The 23,432-nt window shown below is 34.9% G+C and overlaps 1 protein-coding gene across 1 annotated transcript in view; it reads right to left on the reverse strand.

Moving 5' to 3' along the window:
* Positions 1-5,582, reverse strand: part of LOC140169235 (lactadherin-like) — a 49,894-nt gene extending 44,312 nt beyond the window's left edge. The window contains exons 1-2 of the mRNA XM_072192492.1: positions 5,371-5,582; positions 639-720 (exon numbers count right to left, since the gene is read on the reverse strand). The gene's annotated coding sequence lies outside the window, so the exon portion shown is untranslated. The remainder of the gene's footprint in view (positions 1-638; positions 721-5,370) is intronic.
* Positions 5,583-23,432: the final 17,850 nt, after the last annotated feature.

The raw sequence follows: 23,432 nt of genomic DNA on the forward strand, positions 1-23,432 counted from the left end.
TTCACTTTTGTCTTCTCGTTTGTGGCTCTGTTTTCGTCACCTTTTTGCATGCGACTTTTCATTTATGACTCCATTGGAAATAAGTTGGCATATTTAACCAACTTAAAGGAGTATTTCGTGATCCTAGCGTCCTCTTTTTATGACATTTGTCAGTACATATCCACGAAAAAAGCCTATTTCCAAAATTTCAGTTGATTCCGATTTAGTTATGCATGATTATGTGTATTACACTGCTCCATAGACAATGCGTTGTAATTTCGTTCTGCTGCACCAGAACGAAATTGAAATTTCACAATATTTTTGCAAAACGAATTAATCTGCAAGAAATATTATCTACATAAACATTATGTAGCCAGAGGTTTCCAGTGATATAAAAATCTCAACTTTTTTGAGAAAAGTGGGGGGATGAGGCTGTCGATCACAAAATGCCCCTTTAATGAGTTATCCTGGCTTAGGTTGTGTGTTTCTTGTGTGATGATAGTCCATTACTTATTTGTTATTTTCTGTACTGTTGCCAATTTTGCCAAATAAAAAAATCAATAAATAAATTGTCAAAATTGAATTGCCATTTAAAAATATGAAAATATTGGTGTGTGAAAGGGGGAGGGGGTTGTCCGCATCGGATATTGCCTACTTACTTGCCAGGAGTACGCATAACAACTGCAGCATCGGTAAAATCTTGTACCTCATCTTCACATAAGACAGCCACATGCCACAAAGCTGGAAAAGAAGATGTAATAACGTTACAAATCTCGTGATCATTATAAATTAACAATAATCACACTGTGTACATCGTCACAGGCGTATGCAACAAAATATTAAACACGCTTTCCCGGGGAGGGGCACTTATCTTTAATAATGGCTGGTTGGTGCCTGTCAAATAAACCCGATGACCCCCTTTTGGTTCAAGTTATACCCGATAAAAAAGAATGCGAAAACTGTAAAATTCTCTTATTTCAGCAAATTTGAAATGTAAATTTGGCAAAAATAGAATTGTGCTCCTCAATTGGCAAAAATAGAAATGTACTCAATTGCGCTCAATTTTTCTTAATTTTGATACCTAATAATCCCCATTTTTACCATTTTTTATACTTAATGATCCCCTTCTTAAAAACAACACTTTATACCGGTAGGCACATACCCGTCACTTGAAGTTGAGTGCCCCACCCCGTCGTAAGTATCTTTATATAGAAGGTCGTATAGTTAGCTACCTGCGAAAGTAAGTTCGTAAGCAGGCAAAGTATGTAGTGCCTTTGTAGATGCACAAGCTGTTATATAGCAACCTAGAACTTACCTGCGATTTACCTCAAAACTATCAAACCATGCCAGCATATTAATTTTGAAATACGTTTTTAGTTTCTTACATTATTTAAATCAATATATTATTAAAAAATAACACTTTGTTGTTTTGCAAAAGTTCATTCTACAAATCATATACTTTGAAAACTTGCTTAATTTATTGTTGTTAAGGGATGGGGTATGAACGTTTGGACAGTATTTATTGTGGGACATTATAGCACATCAGACATATCGAATTGCATTCTGAATACGAAGAATGTCCTTCTGATATCAAATAATTCTGATTTTTGAAATTCGCATGAGAGCACATCAGACATATCGAATTGCATTCTGAATACGAAGAATGTCTTTCTGATATCAAATAATTTTCATTTTTTGAAATTCACGATATAATACAAATGTTATGGCAAATGATTAAAAATTGATATTTTTGATATTTAACAGTACTCGAAGTAAACTTTATTAATCTAATGATTTATACTTAAAGTGTATGTAGGTGGGATGAAAATTGAAATTTTTGACCTTTCGTATTGAAGCTATGGATTTTTTTTCCCAAAACACAAAAATAAATTAGGTATTTTGGGAAAAAAATCCATATCTTCAATATGAAAGGTCAAAATTTTCAATTGATCGTCGGCTTTTCCTTCCAGCTACATACACTTTAAGAATATAGCATTAGATTTATAAAATTTACTTCGAAGACTGTTATATATCAAAAATGTGAAAAATATCAAATTTTAATAATTTGTCATAAAAATTGTATTATATCGTGAATTTCAAAAAATGAAAATTATTTGATATCAGAAAGACATTCTTCATATTCAGAATGCAACTCGATATGTCTGATGTGCTCTTATGTCCCACAAAAAATAATGTCGAAACGTTCAAAACGCTCATTCCAAATCCCTTAATGAGCTATGTACGTTTTACAAAAGTTGTGTTGTTTTAGCCCTCTTTACAACATAACTCAAGAACCACAGGACCTACAAAAGTATGTCTGTAATATTTGAATTCTTCTACACGCTCGTTATGAAATGATCAATGTATTTTTGCCAAATCTCACTACCATTGCAAGATGCTGTGAACTACCAAATCGCAATAGTTTAATAGCAATAGTTGCTAACCTTAAGCTAAGCCTGCTCTATAGGGAACAAGTAATATCGATGTATAATAATGAATGCAAACCTGCACTTGTAATGGCGCTTCATTCTTACACACATAATGTGACATATTGAATTTTTACTACATTGTGTTACAAGAAAGAAGACTTAATTAATTTGCAATAAAATGAGGGTTGATAATCATTCTATGGTCAGAATTCTTAAAAACAGACACACTAATTCTAAAAACATTAAAAAGGCTATTCCTTAAAAGAATTAGGTTGAGACGGAAATGCAGTCAAATAAATTGACCTTGAATAAATAAAAGTGGAATAAATTTAAAGAAAGTGAAATTAAAAAAAACTTTTTTTGTGTGTGTCATGACAAACACACCTGATAACCAAGAACATGTGGCTCATGTGCTTCAATCCGTCGATTTTTATTGTTACAGTCTAGATGGTCACAGTAATGCCTTGATTGCCTACTTAGTCGCTGTAAATACATGGGTGCGTTAATTACCATACTATGTTACGCTACATTAGGTACTTTTTTCTATTGACATTGAACACTCAGAGATACACATTTTTGCTTTGAAATTAATTTTCTCGGTCAAATAAAAAACAATATTTTTTCAGTAATGTCAGATAAAAACATTGTTTGGATATACATTGTTAAAAGAAATCCTGGTGTTAAAATTAGGCATGAAATTGTGTCTTTTACGGTACGATTATTAATTTTTACAGCATTTCAAACTAACATAGTTCGCTAAAGAAAGATTTTTCCAACTCTAGAAGGCACATCGTACGGGTCTATATATTATAGTTTTAAGTTTTGTCAGACACTCCGTTTTGATATCACCATTTTTCACTTCCAACTCAGTACCTTCATTGCGAATACAAGCAGCAGTAATCGATATTTCTATTGTTGCACGCAAAATCATCTATCAGTGAGTATATTCATATATTTACACGTTGATTTTGAAATCGCAAGTGAAAAATAGTACAATCAAATCCGACATTCTGACAAACTATGATATAAAAGCTATGATATGCTATGGATAGTTGGGAAATTTTTTTCATTAGCGAATTATATGGCGAACTTCAGGCTTGTCAAATCGAAAATCTTACACTAAACTGTTAAATTTCACACTAGGATTTAAAGTAAAAATATAGTATCAAGCATTATGGTTTTCTTCAGATATTTACTGAAAAAATGAAAATTGTTGCTTTTTATTTGGCCGAGAAAATGTATTATAAATTGAAAAGGTGTAGCTCACAATTTCTCTCATTTCAATACCGAATTCGATCAATTAAATGACTGACTGAGTGAGCCTTGCATAACAATATCAAGCAAGTGACCAGGTTTCTGACTGTGAACCGTCGTATTAACATGATTAAAAACTTGTGGCAGAGGTTATGTGTTGGTATCCGCTCTGAAAAATTGGCGTAGCTACCATGGCTACCCAGTCCCACTTGTACCAGGGGCTATTTTAACGTGTCTCACTGTCACGATCGTGCAATGAGATAAAAGTGTTGATGAAGTAGAGTGCGTTTCAAAAATAAAAAAATTGACATTTTTACCTGAATGTGACCGTAAGAAAGGCTCTACCATTGTTTACTATTAAAGCATATCTACTCGGATTGTTAATTGTCACTGCACGAATATTTTATCTCGTCACGTACGTGACGGTGAGGCACGTTAAAATAGCCCCTGAATTGTACGTTCCGTTTTCGTCGGTCGTGAATTTCGCTCCACCTGAGGAAGAGCCACGACCGATGTAGCTGTGCGATCGACCTAACATGCACCCAAATGGTTCACTTCAGAATACTATTATGCCTGACAATGCCGGGGCCCGGGGGTCTTCGAAACAACTTTGTACGGGGCCACGCCGACTTTCGAATGTTGACGGCTTTCTCTATACCTACTTATTGCTGTTTTTGAATCCATCAAAAGAAGCACCCAAATTTGCCCAGATTGGATGCAAAACCCTCAGGGTGAAAATGTGTTAAAACGATACGACATTTGGCATCACTTGTTAAAAACCGATATCCAGATTCAATCATGATATTAATTTGTTATTATGGAAACAAAGTTTTATGTTTCTATTCGATCAAAGATGAAAAACACAATGAACAAGTAGCAAATAGAATTTTTTTCTACCGTTATTAAACGGACATAGTTTCAATACATATTACGCACAATGGACACAAGTATCCGAACACTTAAAACAAAAGCAACATCTTACAGCCACTGAACCTAATTCACCAAATGAAGTAATCAATAGATGGCGAATTTTGTTCCGCGTGTTTTAATACCTCATTCGGATATGCGACTTTTTATTCCAAAGTTATATCAATTTGAATTAAAAAGAGATAATTTCAAAAGTGATTATCATCTTTATTTAATCCATCTGTTGTAAAACCTGTTTATGGCAGTAATAGTAATAAACAAAAGATAAATAACTTCATTAACATTAACTAAGAATAAAGACAGCTGGTCAAGAGACAGTAACCAAACTTATTCAGATAAATACATTGTATTTATAAATATTTCCCAAACGACGATTACATCCTGTACATAAGCAAAGTACTTGCCAAAAGTAGCTGCAGAGCATGCAATCTGATTAGCCTACCTGCATATTAAACAAAATTCTCAGCATTTTAAAGAGCACTTCAATCGGGACTTCAAACACAAAACCCAAAAAGTCAAAATTATTCAAATAAATATTTATAAATATTTCCCCCAAACGACGATTACATCATGTACATAAGCAAATTACTTGCAAAAAGTAGTTGCAGAGCATGCAATCTGATTAGCCTACCTGCATAATAAATACAATTCTCAGCATTTTAAAGAACACTTCAATCGGGACTTCAAACAAAAAAAGTCAAAATGAGTGATTAATCTTGTAGACAGTGGACTATAAGTGAAAAAGCCTAAACTTGGTTAAATGTTAAATAAAATAACTTACCTTTCCCGCATGGGGCTCTCGTATATCCAAAACAACTTATTGTCCTCCCTCAAAAGTGATACGCAAAGACGATTTGGTTTTGGTGAAAGCTGGACTGTTTCTGAACAAATTGGTGGTTGTTTATACCATATAAACAGAAATTTGGACGTATTGCGCGATGCAGGTCGGTTGGTTCCTGGCCACGCCCATTACTTTATAGGATGCGTAATGGGTGTCATCAAGTGTTGCTTCTTCGCCATGGTTTGGTGGCGATAAATAAATAGTCTCAGACCCATTATACTTGTATATCTATGAATCGTGAACAGTTTGCTAGGAACGACAGAAACCGGCTGTGAAGGAGACTATAGATAAAATAGCAGAGTATTAAATTATTACAATTACCGTTTCGGGCCTTCTTTGATTAGATCCAAGGAGCTCGTTATGATTATGGCTGACGACATCAGTGTTGGAGGGTGAATGCAATACTTTATAGGAATGTCTTTTGCGTCATTTGTAAAAAGTGTTTACATTTTTGTGGAAGCTTCCAGATTTATCTTTGACATTGGGTGGGGGAATAGTGAATCCAGCTCCTTTTGGTGATAGAATAAGTTTTGTTTTCAAATATTAAAGCTAAAATGGTAAAATATGGTGCAAAAGTGGAACAAATTCGCGGGAAGTGTGCGAACTTGGTGGCAAAATATGAGGTTAATTTAGTCAGAAAGTGATTGAAACCCACATACAGGTGTCAACATGGGGGCGGATGGTTATATGGACCATCCCCCTTATCAACATATTGGGGGATTCATTCATTTCATCGTTATGAATACGGCAGAATGACGAATCCGCAAAATCGCTGTTCTGAGTAAACGGCGTTTGAAAATACTGGTACCATTACATCGGCCCTTCTAAAATATGAGAACATTCCTGAGCACTCATTTGAAATGTATATTTTAGAGGTGAATGTGCACTAATTATTTGCAATACTTGCATGTTCTGAAACAATCGATATGTCCTTCAAAACAGGTATTTATGCTAAATCCAAAAAGTGTCAGCCGCTGCACAAAGAGTTACATACGGGGACGAATCCGCATTCAACTACGTGTAAACTATAGCACTCATCCTTGATTTAGGGCTTTTGTGTAAAAAGTTCTGATTGTCCTAATGATATAAATTCTAAACTTGGTATGCAAATAATAATTAGTCATCCCCGTAATATTGAGTGAAAACTCCGGTTGAAATCAAGGATTTTAGAGTAGATATAACAATATTGGCCTATATTTTGCATATAAATTTCCCAATTTGCGACGGCGCTTTGACATAATTACGCCATAGCGATATCGTCTAAGGAATGTTTGTACTTATTTTGGCATCACTCAATAGAAGATACTCATAACTATCCATAGGTATGAAACATAACAGTATTGACATGTAATGTACAAAATACGGAGTTTTCAGCTATACTATACAATTTATCAACCTGATTTGTACAGCTAAGTATACGATTCGTCTTTTGGTCAAATTCATTATTCGCACTTAGGCGCGATTCGTCCAAATCACAATTTCAATATCTACGTCGGGAAGTAAGATTTATCATTAATTTTTGGTGGAAATGAAAGATCGCCTAAATCATAATCACAAGCATACAGTAACTCAATTTGCTCAAAATTCTCGATTCGTCACTCTGCCGAATTCATAACGATATCATTCATTCATTAATTTTTTCACTCATCAAATAATAAAAATAGAATACATGTACATACAAAATTCATCATACAAAATGTGAAGGAATCACAAGAAAGGCCAAGAAGAGGCCTGAAACTGTGTGATCCCTTGATTGGTTAATTCATCAGTTGATATGGCAGCAGATTGTCACTTCAATGAAGTAACAGTAAGCTGTCATATCTTTATATGAATTAACCTAAATACATAAAAAATAACAGTAAACAATAGTAATTTAGGAAATGCATAACACAAATAAATAATATTATTAAGTATAAATATCCAATGTGGTCATACCAGATACAATAGATTTGATATTGACTTTGCATAATATGTTTTTTTAAATACATGGCGGAATTAATTAATCGATGATGAACTTTTAATGCTGTTATCAACATTATTCCATAACTTAGTAGCTGCATATTTGATGGATTTTGCTCTATTTCTACACGTAAACCAATGGGATTTTGCAAAGTGGAATGAAAACTTACACTACACGTAAACCAATGGGATTTTGCAAAATGGCAAGAAAACTTTCTCTACACCTAAGCCAATGGGATTTTGCAAAGTGGCATGAAAGTTTTACTCTATACGTACACCTAAGCCAATGGGATTCTGCAAAATGGCAAGAACGGGATTTTGCAAAGGGCATGAAAACTTACTGTACAGGTAAACCGATTGGATTTTGAAAAGGGGCAAGAACACCTTTTCTACACGTAAACTAATGGGATTGAGCAAAGTGGCATGAAAACTTACTCTACACGTAAACCAATGGGATGTTGAAAAGGGGCAAGAAATCTTTTTCTACACGTAATCCAATGGGACTTTGCAGAGTGGAATGAAAAAACTACCCTACACGTAAACCAATGGGATTTTGTAAAATGGCAAGAAAACCTTTTCTACACGTAAGCCAATGGGATTTTGCAAAGTGGCATGAAAATTTACTCTATACATACGTTCACTGCAAAATGATCAAAAAATTCTACACGTAAACCAATGGGATTTTGCAAAGTGGCATGAAAACTTACTGTTCATGTAAACCAATTGGATTTTGAAAAGGCGCAAGAAAACCTATTCTACACGTAAAACAATGGGATTTTGCAAAGTGGCAAGAATTTTTTTTGCAAAACGGCATAAAATATTACTCTACACGTAAACCAATACGATTCAGCAAATTGGCATGAAAACTTGTTCTACACGTAAACCGAGGGGATTTTGAAAAGGCATGGCAACTTTTCCTACACGTAAACCAATGGGATTTTGCAAAGTGGCATGAAAAAAAACTGTACACGTAAACCAATGGGATTTTGAAAAGGGGCGAGAAAACTTTTTCTACACGTAGTTCAATGGGATTTTGCAAAGTGGGTTGAAAATTTTTCTCTACATGTGAACCTATGGGATTCTGCAAAATGTCATGGAAACCTTTTCTACACGTAAACCAATGGGATTTTGCAAAGTGGCGTGAAAATTTACTGTACACGTAAACCAATGGGATTTTGCAAAGTGGCGTGAAAATTTACTGTACACGTAAATCAACTGGATTCTGCAAAGTGGCATGAAACAATTACCCTACACGTAAACCAATCAAATTTTTCAAAATGGCATGAAAACTTTTTCTACACATTGACTTATGAGATTTTGCAAAATGGCATGAAACCGACTCTAAACGTAACACAACGGGATTTACAAAAGGCCAAGACAACTTTTTCTACAACTAATCCAATGGAAGTTGGAAAATGTCATGAAAACATTTCTACACGTAAACCTATGGGATTTTGCAACATGGCATGGAAACATTCTACACGTTAACTTATGGGCTTTTGCAAAATGGCAAGAAAACTTTTTCTACACCTAACACAATGGAATTTTGCAAAGTGACATGAAAATTTTTTCTGCACGTAAACCAATGGGATTTTGAAAAGGAGCAAGAAAACTTTTGCTACACGAAATGCAATGGGATTTTGCATAGTGGCATGAAAAAATTACCCTACACGTAAACCAATGGGATTCTGCAAAATGGTATGGAAACTTTTTCTACACGTAAACCAATGGGATTTTGCAAAGTGGCGTGAAAATTTACTGTACACGTAAATCAATTGGATTTTGCAAACTGGCATGAAAAAATTACCCTACACGTAAACCAATGGAATTTTTCAAAATGGCATGAAAACTTTATTATGTACACATTGACTTATGAGATTTTGCAAAATGGCTTGAAACCTACTCTAAACGTAACACAACGGGATTTACAAAGGGCCAAGAAAACTTTTTCTACAACTAATCCAATGGAATTTGCAAAATGTCATGAAAACATTTCTACACGTTAACCTGTGAGGTTTTGCAACGTGGCATGAAACATATTCTACACGTAACCCAATGGGATTTTGCAAAATTGCATGGAAACATTTTCCACACGTTAACCTATGGGATTTTGCAAAATGGCAAGAAAATTTTACTCTACACACTAAAGGCCCATTCAGTGATTTGCTCATCCGAACAATCGAAAAAAATCATCAAAATTCAAATTTTGGTACCTTTGTCATTGTTATAAATGTGCTAACATAACCTGCTGGTATTTTAGCCGAAAGCTGTATATTTAAGACAAACTACGGCATTTTATATGAATCTGTGATTTATATACTGACAGTATATAAATTAGCTACATGTATTTGAATTTGGCTTCAACTTGGTCAGTACTGCTGTTTTCTTCATTTTTTGCCAAGTTTTGCATTTCAGAAATACCAAATGACAATTGAATGACTTATCTTTCACTTTTAAGCAATTTATAAACAATTTTAATTTTTACACTTTCGCTGGGATCACTGAATGGGACTTTAACCTACGGGATTTTGCAAAAGGGCAAGAAAACTTTTTCTACACCTAACACAATGGAATTTTGCAAAGTGGCATGAACATTTTACTCTACACGTTAACCAATGGGATTTTGCTAAAGGGCAAGAAAACTTTTTCTACATGTACACCTAACACAATGGAATTTTGCAAAGTGACATGAAAATATTACTCTACAAGCTATGTGATTTTGCAAGTGGCATGAAAAGTATTTTAATACGTGTTTAAAAACACGTAAAGCTATGGGATTTTGCATAGTGGCAAGAAAACTTTTTTACACGTAAACCTATGGGATTTTGCTAAATGACAATAAAATTTTGTTAAATATTATGACATTTTAAACAAATGTTGGATGTTGTTTATTTATTTATTTGCCTTTGTTTGTTTGTATGTTTGTTTGTTTCTTATTTGTACGTGTGCTTGTGTTTTCTTCCTTTAGCCTATATTATTATACATGTGAAAATATTGTGATGCTTTTCACCAAATGTGTCATGTGGTTTGTTTTTCTCTCCTGGGTTTGTTTGCACTTTTGCTGGTGTTTACGTGTTTTCTTTCTTTTATTTCTTTTATCATGAAGCATATTCCAACATAATGTACAATGGTAAGAGGACACAATTGTACATACCATTGTTTGGTTTTAAAAAGCAAAGATTTTGAGGCTTTGTTTCTTTAATTCAAAACAGATGCTATTAAAATGTCAACTTTCGAAATTATTTATATAATAGGATGCATAATGAATATTGCATTTGTAATGAATGCATGCATGTTCCAAAATTTATTTATTTATTTATTTATTTATTTATTCATTTATTTATTTGAAAACCTTTTCTACATTTAAACCAATGGGATTTTGCAAAATGGCATGAAAACATTTTTTACACGTAAACCAATGGAATTTTGCAAACGGGCTAGACATTTTTTTCTACACGTAAACCAATAGGATTTTGCAAAATGGCATGAAAACATTTTTTACACGTAAACCAATGGGATTTTGCAAACGGGCTAGAAATTTTTTCTACACGTAAACCAATAGGATTTTGCAAAGGGTCATGAAAACAATTTCTACACGTAAACCAATTGGATTTTGCAAAGGGGCATGAAAACAATTTCTACACGTAAACCAATGGGATTTTGCAAAGGGGCAAGAAAACTTTTTCTACACGTAAACCAATGGGATTTTGCAAAATGACATGAAAACATTTTCTACACGTAAACCAATGGGATTTTGCAAAATGGTAAGAAAACTTTTTCTACATGTAAACCAATGGGATTTTGCAAAATGGCATGAAAACATTTTCTACACGTAAACCAATGGGATTTTGCAAAATGGCAAGAAAACTTTTTCTACACGTAAACTAATGGGATTTTGCAAAGTGGCAAAAAAAACTTACTCTACACGTAAACCAATGGGAATATACAAAATGGCATGAAAAGTTATTATACACGTAAACCAATGGGATTTTGCAAAGGGGCAAGAAAACTTATTCTACACGTTAACCTATGGCAATTTCCAAACTGGCATAAAAACTTCCTCTACACGTAGACCAATGGGAATTTGCAAAATGGCATGACAACTTACTCTACACGTAAAGCAATGGGAATTTGCAAATGGGCAAGAAAACTTTGTCTACATGTAAACCAATGGGATTTTGCAAAGTGGCATAAAAAACTTACTCTACACGTAAAGCAATGGGAATTTGCAAAATGGCATGAAAACGTACTCTACACGTAAACCAATGAGATTTTGCTAAGGGGTAAGAAAACTTTTTCTACACGTAAACCAATGGGATATTGCAAAGTGGCATGAAAACTTTTTCTACACGTTAACCTATGGGAATTTCAAAATGGCATGAAAACTTACTCTACAGGTAAACCAATGGGATTTTGCAAAGGGGTAAGAAAACTTTTTCTACACGTGGATCTAGACTCGCTTGCCAGTCCTATTATACGCCGTACCTTATGTATGTATATTAAGGATTGGCTTACGCCATTTTGGACGTCAATGGGAAATACACACTTAACGATTTGCGCCGGTTAGAAACTTGAAAAAAAAAAAAAAAATCTTTAAGATGTCATCAGTGTATATAAAAGTAGTACCAACCTTTTTGTGCTTGCTAATTTAAGACTCGGTTGAAACAAAATTAAGGATCGAATGCATTTTAGTGTCCAAAAAGGCAAAATTATCGTCAAAGTTCTGCCAAAATCGGCACCCTTGCGAAGGGTTCAGAATTCGAATCGGGAACGAAAATATCCGATCTTTGCGATCAAAAACACAAAATTTCAACTTTAAACATACTATTGGCAAAAGACATTATTACCAAACAATATAGAATAGAAAATTTGACATCATTTTATCAAAATATTGAAGAAATTTGTTCACTAGACATCGAAAGAGTATGCAATCCAATTCCCGTTCAAGCGCGTGGGAAACTGAAAGTGCACAATCCCCACTAACGTGGATCAATTGGTTGTTTTTTTTTTTTTTTCAAAATGGGAGGAAAATTTACTCTACATGTAAACCAATGACACTTTGAAAAGCGACATGAAAACTTTTCATACGTGTTAACCTGTGTGATTTTGCAAAGTGGCATGCAAACCTACTCTACACGTAAACCAATGGGATTTTGCAAAGGGCAAGAAAACATTTTCCACATGTAATCCAATGGGATTTTGAAAATTGGCAAGAAAACTTTTTATACACGTAAACCAATGGAATTTTGCAAAGGGGCAAGAAAACTTTTTATACACGTAAACCTATGGGATTTTGCAAAACGGCATGAAATTTGTTTCTACACGTTTACTTATGTGTTTTTGCACAATGGCATGAAAACCAGCTCTTCAAAAAGGCATGAAAACTAACTCTACAAGTAAACAAATGGAATTTTGCAAAATGGCATGAAAACTTACTCTACACGTAACCCAATGGGATTTTGAAAAGGGGCAAGAAAACTTTTTCTACACGTAAACCGATGGGATTTTGCAAAGTGGCATGAAAGCTTACTATATACATACGTTTACTGCAAAATGATCAAAAAATTCTACACGTAAACCAATGGGATTTTGCAAAGTGGCATGAAAACTTACTGTTCATGTAAACCAATTGGATTTTGAAAAGGCGCAAGAAAACCTTTTCTACACGTAAAACAATGGGATTTCGCAAAGTGGCAAGAAATTTTTTTGCAAAACGGCATAAAATATTACTCTACACGTAAACCAATACGATTCAGCAAATTGGCATGAAAACTTGTTCTACACGTAAACCATGAAAAGGCATGGCAACTTTTCCTACACGTAAACCAATGGGATTTTGCAAAGTGGCATGAAAGCCTACTGTACACGTAAACCAATGGGATTTTGAAAAGGAGCAAGAAAACTTTTGCTACACGAAATGCAATGGGATTTTGCATAGTGGCATGAAAAAATTACCCTACACGTAAACCAATGGGATTCTGCAAAATGGTATGGAAACTTTTTCTACACGTAAACCAATGGGATTTTGCAAAGTGGCGTGAAAATTTACTGTACACGTAAATCAATTGGATTTTGCAAACTGGCATGAAAAAATTACCCTACACGTAAACCAATGGAATTTTTCAAAATGGCATGAAAACTTTATTATGTACACATTGACTTATGAGATTTTGCAAAATGGCTTGAAACCTACTCTAAACGTAACACAACGGGATTTACAAAGGGCCAAGAAAACTTTTTCTACAACTAATCCAATGGAAGTTGGAAAATGTCATGAAAACATTTCTACACGTAAACCTATGGGATTTTGCAACATGGCATGGAAACATTCTACACGTTAACTTATGGGCTTTTGCAAAATGGCAAGAAAACTTTTTCTACACCTAACACAATGGAATTTTGCAAAGTGGCATGAAAATTTTTTCTGCACGTAAACCAATGGGATTCTGCAAAATGGTATGGAAACTTTTTCTACACGTAAACCAATGGGATTTTGCAAAGTGGCGTGAAAATTTACTGTACACGTAAACCAATTGGATTTTGCAAACTGGCATGAAAAAATTACCCTACACGTAAACCAATGGAATTTTTCAAAATGGCATGAAAACTTTATGTACACATTGACTTATGAGATTTTGCAAAATGGCTTGAAACCTACTCTAAACGTAACACAACGGGATTTACAAAGGGCCAAGAAAACTTTTTCTACAACTAATCCAATGGAATTTGCAAAATGTCATGAAAACATTTCTACACGTTAACCTGTGAGGTTTTGCAACGTGGCATGAAACATATTCTACACGTAACCCAATGGGATTTTGCAAAATTGCATGGAAACATTTTCCACACGTTAACCTATGGGATTTTGCAAAATGGCAAGAAAATTTTACTCTACACACTAAAGGCCCATTCAGTGATTTGCTCATCCGAACAATCGAAAAAAATCATCAAAATTCAAATTTTGGTACCTTTGTCATTGTTATAAATGTGCTAACATAACCTGCTGGTATTTTAGCCGAAAGCTGTATATTTAAGACAAACTACGGCATTTTATATGAATCTGTGATTTATATACTGACAGTATATAAATTAGCTACATGTATTTGAATTTGGCTTCAACTTGGTCAGTACTGCTGTTTTCTTCATTTTTTGCCAAGTTTTGCATTTCAGAAATACCAAATGACAATTGAATGACTTATCTTTCACTTTTAAGCAATTTATAAACAATTTTAATTTTTTACACTTTCGCTGGGATCACTGAATGGGACTTTAACCTACGGGATTTTGCAAAAGGGCAAGAAAACTTTTTCTACACCTAACACAATGGAATTTTGCAAAGTGGCATGAAGATTTTACTCTACACGTGAACCAATGGGATTTTGCTAAAGGGCAAGAAAACTTTTTCTACATGTACACCTAACACAATGGAATTTTGCAAAGTGACATGAAAATATTACTCTACAAGCTATGTGATTTTGCAAGTGGCATGAAAAGTTATTTTAATACGTGTTTAAAAACACGTAAAGCTATGGGATTTTGCATAGTGGCAAGAAAACTTTTTTACACGTAAACCTATGGGATTTTGCAAAATGACAATAAAATTTTGTTAAATATTATGCCTAGGTATCGAGCAATCTGTTGTTGATAGGGTAACTCAAAAAAGACTCTGTTACTTTGGTCACATCCAAAGAATGACACCATCACGTTACCCCAAACTTCTGATCGATGCTCGCATCCATGGGGACAGACCCAGAGGTAGACCACCAAAACGATGGCTAGATTGCATCAAGGCTGACTGCACCAAATTAAACCTGAAGTCTGTGGTGGAGGCTAGTCACCAATCCATAAACAGACAGAAATGGAGGACCATCGTGAAACAGATGCCACCACTCAACCCCATGTTGGAGTGAACGGCATAGGTCAAGGTAGGTCAAATATTATGACGTTTTAAACAAATGTTGGATGTTGTTTATTTATTTATCTTTGTTTGTTTGTATGTTTGTTTGTTTCTTATTTGTACGTGTGCTTGTGTTTTCTTCCTTTAGCCTATATTATTATACATGTGAAAATATTGTGATGCTTTTCACCAAATGTGTCATGTGGTTTGTTTTTCTCTCCTGGGTTTGTTTGCACTTTTGCTGGTGTTTACGTGTTTTCTTTCTTTTCTTTCTTTTATCATGAAGCATATTCCAACATAATGTACAATGGTAAGAGGACACAATTGTACATACCATTGTTTGGTTTTAAAAAGCAAATATTTTGAGGCTTTGTTTCTTTAATTCAAAACAGATGATATTAAAATGTCAACTTTCGAAATTATTTATATAATAGGATGCATAATGAATATTGCATTTGTAATGAATGCATGCATGTTCCAAAATTTATTTATTTATTTATTTATTTATTTATTTATTTATTTATTTATTTATTTATTCATTCATTCATTCATTCATTCATTCATTCATTCATTCATTCATTTATTTATTTATTTATTTATTTATTTATTTATTTATTTATTTATTTATTTATTTATTCATTTATTTATTTGAAAACCTTTTCTACATTTAAACCAATGGGATTTTGCAAAATGACATGAAAACATTTTCTACACGTAAACCAATGGGATTTTGCAAAATGGCAAGAAAACTTTTTCTACACGTAAACCAATGGGATTTTGCAAAATGGCAAGAAAACTTTTTCTACACGTAAACCAATGGGATTTTGCAAAATGGCATGAAAACTTTTTTTACACGTAAACCAATGGGATTTTGCAAAATGGCAAGAAAACTTTTTCTACACGTAAACCAATGGGATTTTGCAAAGTGGCAAAAAAAACTTACTCTACACGTAAACCAATGGGAATATACAAAATGGCATGAAAAGTTATTCTACACGTAAACCAATGGGATTTTGCAAAGGGGCAAGAAAACTTTTTCTACACGTTACCCTATGGCAATTTCCAAACTGGCATAAAAACTTCCTCTACACGTAGACCAATGGGAATTTGCAAAATGGCATGACAACTTACTCTACACGTAAAGCAATGGGAATTTGCAAATGGGCAAGAAAACTTTGTCTACATGTAAACCAATGGGATTTTGCAAAGTGGCATAAAAAACTTACTCTACACGTAAAGCAATGGGAATTTGCAAAATGACATGAAAACGTACTCTACACGTAAACCAATGAGATTTTGCTAAGGGGCAAGAAAACTTTTTCTACTTTTCTACACGTAAACCAATGGGATATTGCAAAGTGGCATGAAAACTTTTTCTACACGTTAACCTATGGGAATTTCAAAATGGCATGAAAACTTACTCTACAGGTAAACCAATGGGATTTTGCAAAGGGGTGAGAAAAATTTTTCTACACGTGGATCTAGACTCGCTTGCCAGTCCTATATACGCCGTACCTATGTATATTAAGGATTGGCTTACGCCATTTTGGATGTCAATGGGAAATACACACTTAACGATTTGCGCCGGTTAGAAACTTGAAAAAAAAATCTTTAAGATTTCATCAGTGTATATAAAAGTGGTACCAACCTTATTGTGCTTGCTAATTTAAGACTCGGTTGAAACAAAATTAAGGATCGAATGCATTTTAGTGTCCAAAAAGGCCAAATTATCGTCAAAGTTCTGCCAAAATCGGCACCCTTGCGAACGGTTCAGAATTCGAATCGGGAACGAAAATATCCGATCTTTGCGATCAAAAACACAAAATTTCAACTTTAAACATACTATTGGCAAAAGAAATTATTACCAAACAATATAGAATAGAAAATTTGACATCATTTTATCAAAATATTGAAGAAATTTGTTCACTAGACATCGAAAGAGTATGCAATCCAATTCCCGTTCAAGCGCGTGGGAAACTGAAAGTGCATAATCCCCACTAACGTGGATCAATTGTTTTTTCAAAATGGCAGGAAAATTTACTCTACATGTAAACCAATGACACTTTGAAAAGCGACATGAAAACTTTTCATACGTGTTAACCTGTGTGATTTTGCAAAGTGGCATGCAAACCTACTCTACACGTAATCCAATGGGATTTTGAAAATTGGCAAGAAAACTTTTTATACACGTAAACCAATGGAATTTTGCAAAGGGGCAAGAAAACTTTTTATACACGTAAACCTATGGGATTTTGCAAAACGGCATGAAATTTGTTTCTACACGTTTACTTATGTGTTTTTGCACAATGGCATGAAAACCAGCTCTTCAAAAAGGCATGAAAACTAACTCTACAAGTAAACAAATGGAATTTTGCAAAATGGCATGAAAACTTACTCTACACGTAACCCAATGGGATTTTGAAAAGGGGCAAGAAAACTTTTTCTACACGTAAACCAATGGGATTTTGCAAAGTGGCATGAAAACTTTTTCTACCGTAAACCAACGGGATTTTCAAAAGTGGCATGAAAACTTACTCTACACGTAAACCAATGGGGTTTTGCAAAGTGGCATGCAAACTTTTTATACACGTTAACCTATGGGTTTTTGCAAAATGGCATGAAAACTTACCCTGCACGTTAATCAATGGGACTTTACAAAGGGACATGAATACTCTTTCTAGACGTAAACCAATGGGATTTTATAAAGTGGCATGAAAACTTACTTTACTGAGCGCCTGCTGATTGTTTTTTTTTATCTCTTTCATTTGTTATTAAAAAGCGAGATTTCAAATATTGATAAATTGGCCTATGGTATATACTTGTGAAAATCATTGTGATGCTTTTCAACAAATGTGTCATGTGGTTTGTTTATTTGTTTTTGTGTACAAGTTTGATTGTGTTTCTGTGTTTTCTTTCTTTTATTTTATGAAGCATAGGCCTACATACATCGGTAAAGGGACACAGTTGTACATACAATTATTTATTGTTTTCAACAAAAAAAAAGGCAATGATTTTGTGGCTATTAATTCAAAACGGATGTTATTAAATATCAAATATCAAAATTATTTTGTTCGAGGGGACCGTAGGATGCATATTTTAATATTGCTTTTCAGTAAATGTAACTTTCAAAATTAACTTTTGACTACATTAAGGGCTCGGAGAGCGACGTTTTCGCGAATTTTTGGTGGGACCTGAGAGCACATCAGATATTTCGAATAATTTTGATTTTTTTTAAATTCGCGATATAATACACGTTACTATCCGAGTCTGAAATAGGACCAAAGTACAATTAAGACACGGTATTTTAATAAGAACGAAAAAAGTGGGGACGAATCTGCAGTTGGTATAGCGTGTGAAAGTATCCAAATTGATAGAAACACGTAAACCAATGACCATGCCCATGTACATACAGGCTGAGTCAAAAAGAAGTAAACTCATATTTGAGGGGCTGTAACTGTAAGGAATCTGAGAAAAATAAAAAACAAAATGAGAAAAAAAGAATTGTTGCAATTGCTCACGGCAAACTCAAGTTATACTCATTTAAGGCGCGATATTCAAATGCAAATAAATTTACGTGCCAGGTGTGGTTTCGATCAATAAGTCCCTCATGTGAAAGGTTTTTGTCAATATGAATTTTACCTCATTGCACTACATTATAATGAAACTGGCCAAATGACAACATGGCACCACAATTTACCGTACGGGAGCACACACGTTTCTGTCGACGAACTATCATGAAACTAAGAGAACCACTGACGTTCACTGTCTTTTTCGTCTCCTATTTCCTACAGCTAATCGGATTTCATGTCTCAATCTCAATGTGCATGGGACACTGTGGAACAGACAGCCGGAAGCTTCAGGCAGACCATGAACTGGTAGATCACAAGTGAACATTGCTGGAGTTGGACTTGCGTTACAGCAAGACCCAAAGATCAGCTCAAGACGCAATCCTTTACCCAACATTCCCCAATCAAGCTTTTGCCGGATCGTTTGTAAAGACTTGAATTGGTATCCCTACCATTTACAGTACCATCATGGAGTTATATCCTGTTTGTTGAATATTAATTAAAAGCAAAAGTTGTCATTTCAACAATAAATAATTGAAATGGATGGAAATCAATCAGCCGTGTGCAGCTACAAAAATGGATGGTTGTATTCAAATAAGTATAACTTTATTATTCAACTTTTGATAGGCAAATCCAGAGATTAAAACTTACGTTTCTTAGCTTGCGATAAGCAGGGTATGCCATCTTGATCACAGGTGCTTCCTACGATGTGATGTGTGCTTAATCAGTGAGTCATATACGTGGTCAAGAGAATACATTCCAATGTCTCTGTTCATGGTTTGTCGCCGCTCTGCGAATCCATATTGCTTCGCGAATCTTCCTGGTGTATTGATTTGAGTCCTTGTCTATGATTTTCGCCCCTCCCAGTTGATAACATGATTTTCTTGAGATATGTAGTCAGTAATGGCGGACTTATTTTGTTCGGTCAATGATTCTTTCCTCTTCGCTCTGGTGTAATTTCTGTTGCTTGTTATCTTCTCGGCGTCCTTTTGATGTTCTTTAAGTCTTGATGCAAATGCTCTACCTGTTTTTCCCACATACATTTTGTCACATCCTTTGCGATCAACTCTGTAAACTACTTCACAAGTCTCGTTGGGATCCCGTTTGTCTTTGGGATGATCTAGAAGGCTCTTTAGAGTGTTGTGGGGTTTCATGGCGGTGGCGATCCGGTGTTTTCAAAATATTCGTTGAATCTTCTCTGACAGATCTTCTATGTATTGAATGACGACCATACCTTTTGATGGATCATTGTCTGATTTTTTGGTTTTTGTGTCTTTCTTTGGCTTGTTTTGCATTTGTTGTTTAACCTTTTCAATTGTCCATTTTGGGTAGCCGCAGTGTGCAAGTTTTCTTACCCCTTTGCAAAATCCCAATGGGTTACGTGTAGAATAGGTTTCATGCCATTTTGCATTTTCCCATAGGTTTACGTGTAGAGTAAATTTTTCATGCCACTTTTGAATTTTCCATTGTTTTCTATATAAAGACTGCACAAAAAGTAACGCAGTTGTTATAAACACGCCTATAGCCTCAGAACTAATAATTGTGTTCCCAATATTTCAACATAAAAAGAAGGATGATTTGTCATGCCATTTTGCAAACTCCCATAGGATTACGTGTAGAAAATATTTTCATGCCATTTTGCAAAATCCCATTGGTTTACGTGTAGAGTAAGTTTTAATGCCCTTTTCAAAATACCATTGGTTTACGTGTAGAGTAAGTTTTCATGCCACTTTTCAAAATCCCATTGGGTTACGTGTAAAAATATTTTCATGCCATTTTGCAGAATCCCATTGGTTTACATGTAGGAAAAGTTGTCATGCCATTTTCAACATCCATAGGTTTACGTGTAGAAAATATTTTCATGCCATTTTGCAAAATCCCATTGGTTTACGTGTAGAGTAAGTTCACATGCCAATTTGCAAAACCCCATAAGGTAACGTGTAGAAAAAATTTTCAAGCCATTTTGGAAAATCCTATTGGTTTACGTGTAGAGTAAGTTTTCTTGCCACTTTGCAAAATCCCATTGTTTACGCGTAGAGTATATTTTCATGCCACTTTGCAAAATTCTATGGGGTTACGTGTACGGTAAGTTTTAATGCCACTTTGCATTTTCATATGTATATCATAGGCCAAAAACAAAAACACAGAAACACAAGCAAACATACAAACAAACAACAAACAAACAAAAGAAAACAAAAGCACATTTGTTTCAAACATAATATTTCACATATTTTCTTGCCACTTTGCAAAAACCTATTGGTTGACGTGTAGAAAAATTTTCATGCCATTTTGAAAAATCTCATTGGTTAACGTGTAGAAAAATTTTCATGCCATTTTGAAAAATCTCATTGGTTTACATGTAGAAAAAGTTTTCATGCAATTTTGCAAAATCCCATTGGTTAACGTGCAGAAAAAGTTTTCTTGCCATTTTGAAAAATACCATTGGTTTACCTGTAGGGTAAATTTTCTTGCCACTTTGCAAATTCCCATTGGTTTACGTGTATAAAAGGTTTTCTTGCCATTTTGCAGAATACCATTGGTTTACATGTAGGAAAAGTTTTCATGCCATTTTCCAAAATCCCATAGGTTTACGTGTAGAAAATATTTTCATGCCATTTTACAAAATCCCATTGCTTTTACGTGTAGAGTAAGTTTTCATGCCACTTTGCATATTCCCATTGATTTACGTGTAGAAATTTTTTTCTTGCCATTTTGCAGAATACCATTGGTTTACATGTAGGAAAAGTTTTCATGCCATTTTGCAAAATCCCATAGGTTTACGTGTAGAAAATATTTTCATGCCATTTTGCAAAATCCTATTGGTTCACGTGTAAAGTAAGTTTTCACCTTCTGATGAAATCAACTTCTGGAATTGACGCTGGAATTGTTACCTACCCACGTCGGTCAAGCAGGTATCCAGCCAAGATGCTGAATGACCTGGATTTTGCTGATGATATTGCCCTGCTGGAATCTTCAATAGCCCGGGCCCAGTCACAGCTTACTAGGACTGCAACTGCAGCAGCAGATCTAGGCCTTGTCATCAGCGCACCTAAGACAGAATATATGACTGCAAACTGTAACGCCCAACCAGCACTTGAAGTCTATGGTAGTACCATCAACCATGTCACAGACTTCAAGTATTTTGGTTCCAAGATGGGCTCTAGTGTTGGAGACCTAAAAAGAAGAAAAGCACTAGCCTGGGCAGCTTTCTGGAAACTGGAACGCCTTTGGAGAAGCCCGTCCCTGCCAATCGAAACAAAAATCAAGCTGTTTCAGACAACGTGTGTTACTGTCTTTCTGTACGGTTGCTAGTCATGAGTAATTACCAAGGACATGGAAAACAAGATCAATGCATTTGCAACATCTTGCTACAGAGTCATGTTAAACATCAAGCGTGTGGATCGGATTCCAAATGAAACCATCTACAACCTAACCAACACCATTCCACTGGTTGCCAGAGTCAAGATTCATCAACTCAAATTTCTCGGCCATATACTGCGTCTTGAAGATGGCGAGCCTGTGAAAGAATATGCACTTTATATTCCACCACATGGGAAGAGGAAACCGGGACCCCAGGGGGCACTTCAATATGAAATGGATATAGGTGTAGGGCTGGCACTTTCGCACTAAGGGGCATTCGGTGAGAGCAAAATGTAAAAAATATGGGGTCATTGGGTGAGAGCATGATTTTTGGCATTCGGTGAGAGCAAAATGTAAAAAAATATGGGGTCATTGGGTGAGAACATGACCTTTTTTAAATGGAATATTTGGGTGAGAGCTGAAACAGCGCCACAAAAACCTCGAAAATCGAATTTCTAGTTCTAAATGGCTTCAAATTTCATTGTTTTTTCAAAATAAGTAACAAAATCAGTGATAAATGAAAGTTGCTGTTCAAATTGAACTTGTAAGGGTCTTTGGGTGACAGATCAAATGGAAAAATAGGGGTCTTTGGGTGACAGAGCATGTGTTCGTAAAAAATATGGGGTCTTTGGGTGACAGCGATGCTGAAAAAGGGGTCTTAACAGCCCTACATACGCGTCACCTCCAAAGTTGGAGTGCCCCCCCTCCCCCGGACCGGGACGGCCGTGCACACTGTACTTACAGTATGTCCAGCACCTCCTGGGAGATACTGAAGGGATGCTGCAGCCAAACAAAATTGTTTCGCTTGCCCAAGATCGCATTAGTTGGAGAAAGCTTTTCATGCCACTTTACAAAATCCCATTGGTTTACGTGTAGGAAGAGGTTTCATGCCATTTTGCATTTTGCCATAGGTTTACGTGTAGAGTAAATTTTTCATGCCACTTTTGAATTTTCCATTGTTTTCTATATAAAGACTGCACAAAAAGTAACGCAGTTGTTATAAATACGCCTATAGCCTCAGAACTAATAATTGTGTTCCCAATATTTCAACATATAAAAAGAAGGATGATTTATTTACATGCATTTTGATACGCTATTTGTCCACAGCAGTGTGTTTAAAGAAAAATACCAGAATTTAAAAGTTGCAGTTATTTCTATTGATTTGAAGTCAGCGCGAAGATAAATGGAGGGTTTTACGTGCCACAATGCCTGTGTAATAA

Source organism: Amphiura filiformis, chromosome 14, assembly GCF_039555335.1.
Source record: "Amphiura filiformis chromosome 14, Afil_fr2py, whole genome shotgun sequence".
NCBI classification, from domain to species: Eukaryota; Metazoa; Echinodermata; class Ophiuroidea; order Amphilepidida; family Amphiuridae; genus Amphiura; species Amphiura filiformis.